A 6,573-nucleotide genomic window follows, 5' to 3' on the forward strand; every position below is an offset into this window, starting at 1 on the left:
CCCCAAAGTGACAAGTTATCCCTAAACGAATGTGGCATTTGCTTTTTTTTTTTACAGTTCTCCCTCTCATTAAGGATAACATGCCGAGAATATGGCATTTGGGGGATTTTCGCCCTGGAATCAGTTCTCAATCAGTTCTCCCTGTGGCAAACAGCCCTCTGGGCTGACTGCGCTGTCTCCCATCTAACCCCTCTACCCGCTCTGCACTTAGCTGCCTAGTTTATGTTCCTAAACAACTTCTAATCTGTCATCACTCTGTTCAAGAATATTTGGCATGGCCTTCCCTGGTGGTCCAGTGGTAAAGAATCCACCTTCCAGTGCAGGGGACGGAGGTTCGATCCCTGGTTGGGAACTAAGATCCCACATGCAGCGGGGCAACTAAGCCCACATGCCGCAACTAGTGAGCCCGCGCACTCTGGAGCCCGTGCGCCCTGGAGCCCATGCAGCACAACCAGAGAGGAGCCCGCGCACCGCAATGAACAGCCGTACGCTGCAACAAAAAGAACCCGCATGCCGCCACAAAGATCCCTCGTGCTGCAACTACAACACAACACAGCCTAATTAATTAATTAAAAGAAAAAAGAATATTTGGCAGCTTCCTTCTATCTCTGCCAGTGTGTTATAGCAGCACTTTGCTTTGTACGTACATACCTGCGTGCCTACATACATCACACATAAAAAATCCTGTTCACTTAGTGAGGCAGTATTCTCCTTTACAGATAAAGAAACAAGCCCAAGAGATCAGAGTACTCCTGATAGCCATCTGCTGCCCTTTGCCTAACCAGAGTTTGCTCATCTCTTGTGAATGAGCAGAGCCACCTGGTGCAATGGAAAGAACGAGGCTTGGAGTTTCTGACTATATCCTGGCACTGGGTCTGATCCTTTTAGGCCAAGGGCAAGTCACTAAACCACTCTAAGTTCAGTTTTCTTATCTGCAGAATGGACTCCAGTAACTTGATGCAGTTGTAGAGATCAAGGATAACAGTGGGACAAAATTCCTCAGAATGTTCTCAAGAACTAATGTGGAGGCAGAGAGTTTTCCATGAGGCTGCAAATCCCTGGAGACCCAGGGCAGTGGTCTGTTCATTTTAATGTCATGTTTATGAACCTTATGCAGAAACTGTCACAGAACTAAGTTCAATTAAATCTGACTCAGAGCCCCCATTTTTTGGGGGGCTTAGCAAAAAAAAATAATAATCCTGCTCATAATTGAATCTCCTTCCCTTTGCTTCTTGGGCTATGCAAAGCTCCCAAGAGTCTTTCACAGTCCGGAACACTTGGGGCAGGTACTCTAATCCGCACCGGACCCCACTGATAACGCTTGCCATCTGAGTCTGTGTAGTCCTCCTTGAAGCCACCAGCTGCTCTGCTTCTGTGTCACCCTTGGACACAGGGATCTTTGCCAAGGAGCTCCTGGGCCAGGAGGTTCAGCCTCCCTGGCACATAGTAGGCATTAAGTTGTTCAATAAATGGAGGAAGGAATTTTTAAAATGCCACAAAGTTTTAACGCTGATTTGCTTGTGTTTGACCAGTTCCCAGAGATGGTCCTGCTCTGTGTTGTGTCCTGCTCTCCATACAGCTGGAAGGGGTGCCTCTCACAGCACCATGTGGTTTGCCCGCTCCTTAGAATGGTGAAGTATGGGGTCAGAGTTCTTCCAGTGGTCTCAACTTGGAGAGATTTACACATAAAGAAAAAACATTTTTTCTTTATATATAAATACGTATATATATTTGGGAGATGTATATATAAAGATGTTCATGGCAGCATTGACTGTAAAAGAAAGATGGTAAGTAACCTAAATGTCCATCAGAAGAAGGATGGCTAAATAAATTGTGTAAATCTATACCCTGGAATACTTATTAGCTGTTAAAAAGAAAGGTAACTTGCTATGTACTGATACGGAATGATATCCAGGATATGTTAAGTGGGGAAATGATAATGCCCCTCCCCCAGGGGGCATTTAGCAATGTCTGGAGACGTCTTTGGTTGTCTTAACTGGGCTGGGGTGGAGTAGGGCAGATGCTACTGGTAGTGGATAGAGGCCAGAGGTGCTGCTAAAAAAATTTACAGTGCAAAGGACAGCAAAGAATTATCAGGCCCCAAAACGTCAGTAGTGCCAAAGTTGAGAAACCCTGGCTCAAACTGAATTCGTATTAAAGTTGACAGTATCCCCCCAGGCATGAAGATTATTCAAATGGGTTCCGGAACCACTGATTCCTCCTGTGAGCTGCTTCCGGGACAAAGGTGGCACGTGTGATCTTCCCTGACCCTCTAGCCTTTCCTTCCTGCCTCATCTCATCACTTCTTCACCCCCGCAACACACACATTTGCACCATCCCAAGTGACTTGATGTCCCAAGGCCTTTGTAAAGTTCCTCTTTTGGAATGGCCTCCTTTCCAAGCCTGCCTGTGCAATGCTTCCTCCTTGTTTCTAAACCCTGTTTATGGGGAGTAACTGCTTAATGGGTATGGCGTTTTCTTTTGGGGGGACAAAATGGAAACTACACAGAGGTAATGTCTGCACGATGATGTGAATGTATTAAATGCCACTGAACTGTACACTTTAAAATGATTAATTTTATGTTGTGTGAATTTCACCTCGATTTTCCACTTCAATGGTCTTTCCTCTGGGAAGACTTTCTGACCTTCCCCTCCTCTGTGCCTCCTGTTTTCCTCTGTGATCCCACAGTCCCTATCGATCAACATAGTAGGTGCTCAGTAATTATTGAGAAAGAGAAAGAGAGAAAGAAAGATAAATGGAAGGATCTGTTTGCCCTGCATTAAAGTAGTGGCTGTAACGCTGGAAATGAATGTCATGAGATGCTGTGGCTTCCCCACTAACTGCCGCCTCACTGCTTTACAGCAGCCCAGCCCTTCAGGTTCCTTTCCCTGGGTTCAGTCAGATAAATTAGGCACCTTGGCACGGGGCACCTGATTTCCCACAACTGTTCCAAGACAATCCTGTTGCCAAAGAAAGCTTGGAATCAAAGAGTGACTGCAAATCAGGACTGCACTATCAGCTCACAGGAGCGTAATTGCCAAGGAAATCCCACCTTGTGGATCTCAGAAAGCTGCATGGCAGTTTCTTTAATCCGTGTGAGGACCATCCCTTCCATTTCAGAACAAGGCAGGACTTGAGCCTGTGAGAGAAATGGGGCCATTTCATACTGTCTTTCAAAATCGTACATTAAACCTTTGACTAATAAGAAAGTCCACTTCTAAGAATTTATCCTACAGGGGCAAAAAGATGTATATATAAAGATGTTCATGGCAGCGTTGACTGTAAAAGAAACATAGTAAGTAACCTAAATGTCCATCAGAAGAAGGATGGCTAAATAAATTCTGTAAATCTATACCACGGAACTCTTCAGCTGTTAAAAAGAAAAGGTAACTTGCTATGTACTGACATGGAATGATCTCCAGGATATGTTAAGTGGGGAAATGATATGCATGTGTCAAAGACACATACATATGGTTTTTTTTAAAACAGATTTATTGGGTATAACTGGCATATAATAAACTCCATATGTTTAAACCATTTGATCACCCTAATCAAGACAATGAATGTATCCATCATCCCCAATAGTTTCCTGTGCCCCTTTGTAAATCCCTTCCTCCAACTCCTTCCCTGGGTGGTTCCCCAAGCAACCACTGCTCTGCTTTCTGTCACTATCAATTAGTTTGCACTTTCTAAAGTTTTATGTAAGTGGCATCATACAATATGTACTCTTTTGGTATGGGTCTGGCGTCTTTCACTTACCATAATTATTTTGAGATTTATCCATGTTGGTGAGTGTACCAATAGATCATTCTTTTTTTAAGTAACTGTCAAATGGTTTTCCAAAGTATACCATTTTACAATTCAGTCTGAGAGTTCCAGTTCACCCACATCTTCACCAACACTTGGTACAACGCCTTTATGTTTTAGCCGTTCTCATAGGTGTGTAGTGATGTCTCATTGTGGTTTTAACTTGCATTTCCCTAATAACTAATGATGTTGAGCATCTTTCAGGTCTTTATCTGTCACCTGTGTATCTTTTTTGGTGAAATGTCTGTTCAAATTTTTCCCTGTTTTTATGGGTTGTTTATTTTATGTGCAGAATTGGAGGGAAGATATTCAAGAAGTTGGTATGAGCAGTTGCCTCTGGGAAACAGAATGAGCAGACTGGAAGGCACAGATGAGAAGGACTCAATGTCTCACCCTCCATATACCGCATTTTTTGTTTAAATTATATTTTATTTATTTATTTGTTTGGCTGTGTTGCGTCTTCATTGCTGTGCACAGGTTTTCTCTAGTTGTGGCGAGCAGGGACTACTCTTCATTGCGGTGCATGGGCTTCTCATTGCAGTGACTTCTCCTGTTGCAGAGCACAGGCTCTAGGCGTGTGGGCTTCAGTAGTTGTGGCTCAGGCTCAGTAGTTGTGGCTCGCGGGCTCTAGAGCGCAGGCTCAGTAGTTGTGGCGCACGGGCTTAGTTGCTCTGCGGCCTGTGGGATCTTCCCGGACCAGGGATCGAATCTGTGTCCCCTGCATTGGCACGTGGATTCTTAACCACTGCGCCACCAGGGAAGTCCCTAAATTATATTTTAAAAAGAGAAGTAGGTTGCTCTGATAAAGGGCAGTATTGAAAGCATGTTTTTTAATGGATGGATGGAGACTGTTCTGTTTAGCCAAGAGCACTTCAGAAACTCCACACTGGTAGGAAACTGGAGCTCTGAACTATTAATGAGACATTGAGCATTTTACAGTGTTTTGTATTTAATCATTTACGGTGGTGATGTCTGGGCTATGGCTCCTCTAAGACCCCATCAAGCCGACTTAGTATTTATATTTAAGTGAATACTGTTCCAGCTTTTTAATTTCCTCCCCCTTCCCTGCAAAAGGTGACCTATGAAAAGAGAAGCCAAGAGTGGCTTTCCCAGCCTGTCTGTGGTAAATGATTTGGTAAAATTTTCCTTTTCACAGCCTGCTTTCTGCTTCCAGCCCTGCTTCCCACCTTGGGACGTGACTTAGGCTTGTAGGTGTTTGTTTTGCAGACCCTGGGTAAGTGCGTGCCTCATCCAAGTTCATGTCCTTTTAAGAAAGCAGTAGTGAATTGACAAGAAATGCTTTGTTTTCTAAGACCTCTTTGTGACTATTCTGGTCCTGCTCTTTGATCCAACCCACTAATTAGTTCATAAAAATTTCACATAAATTAAATTCTGTCTCCTAGTCGGGGCTGCATTCTATCAGATTAACATTTGACTCCAAGGAAATGTGGACATTTGCCTTAAAGAAGTTCTTTATTCCAGGGAAGGATCTATATTGTTGTCATTATTTGAATGTCATTGATTATGCTGTGAAACTCTGTTTCAGCCTAAAACTCTGCATCCCTCTGTTGAAAACAGCAGAATTTTATGGATCAATTCACTGGCTCAGCATCTAAGCTTTTTTATTACTTTTCTTCTGACAAAATTGATGTGTTTATTATAGAATTAAGGATCAAATAGAAAAATAGAAATAAAAACTACCTATTTCCCCAACATTCTGTGATAATGGCTGTTAACCCTTGGAATGTTTTTCATTTTTCAAATATCTAAACACTTAAACATACATATATTTTTAAATTGGGATCCTCTGGTACATATTATCTTGCGAACAGGTTTTTTTCATGTAATACAGCATACACAGCCTCCCGTGTCATTAAATTTTCATATGTAGCATTCTTTGCAGTGGCTGCACTGAATTTCATTATGCAGATGCCCAACTTCTGATTGTTTCATTGTATGGCTATAACACTATTTTTTTTAACTATAAAGTGGTTTCCCATTTTTATCCCATTGTAAATAACTGAGCAACACTTGGTTTTTCTTTTTAAAAATCTTACAAGCAGGATACATTCTGCCAACTCCCAGACTGCTGTTATGTCTGCAGCCTCATCGTTTCCTTCTGGGTGTGTGTATGTATGTATTTGTTTGCTTTTTTTTTTTTTTTTTTTTTGCGGTACGCGGGCCTCTCACTGTTGTGGCCTCTCCCGTTGCGGAGCACAGGCTCCGGACGCGCAGGCTCAGTGGCCATGGCTCACGGGCCCAGCTGCTCCACGGCATGTGGGATCCTCCTGGACCGGGGCACAAACCCGTGTCCCCTGCATCGGCAGGCAGACTCTCAACCACTGCGCCACCAGGGAAGCCCGCTTGCTTTTTTTTTTTTTTTTTTTTTTTTAATTGGACCCAGTTGAGCTCTCCAGTTTGCCGTGAAGAAAGCTCTAGGCTATTGTCGATATAAGAAGAAGGGAGTCCAAGGAGGACAGTGCCAGAGTAGAGAGAGTAGCACTCATCCACTTAGAGTGGACCAGGAATGGTTTTATGGAAGCAGGGTTGGTGAGGGAGGGGTACTAAATGACCTCCCCTGAAAGGTTCCTTTTTTTTTTTTAGATTTTTTTTTTGATGTGGACCGTTTTTAAAGTCTTTATTGAATTTGTTGCAATATTGCTTCTGTTTTATGTTTTGTTCTTTTGGCCACGAGGCATGTGGGATTTTATCTCCCCAACCAGGGGTCGAACCTGCACCCTCTGCATTGGAAGGCAAAGTCTTAA

The sequence above is a fragment of the Leucopleurus acutus genome, assembly GCF_964270905.1.
Source record: "Leucopleurus acutus genome assembly, chromosome: 19".
Lineage (NCBI taxonomy): Eukaryota > Metazoa > Chordata > Mammalia > Artiodactyla > Delphinidae > Leucopleurus > Leucopleurus acutus.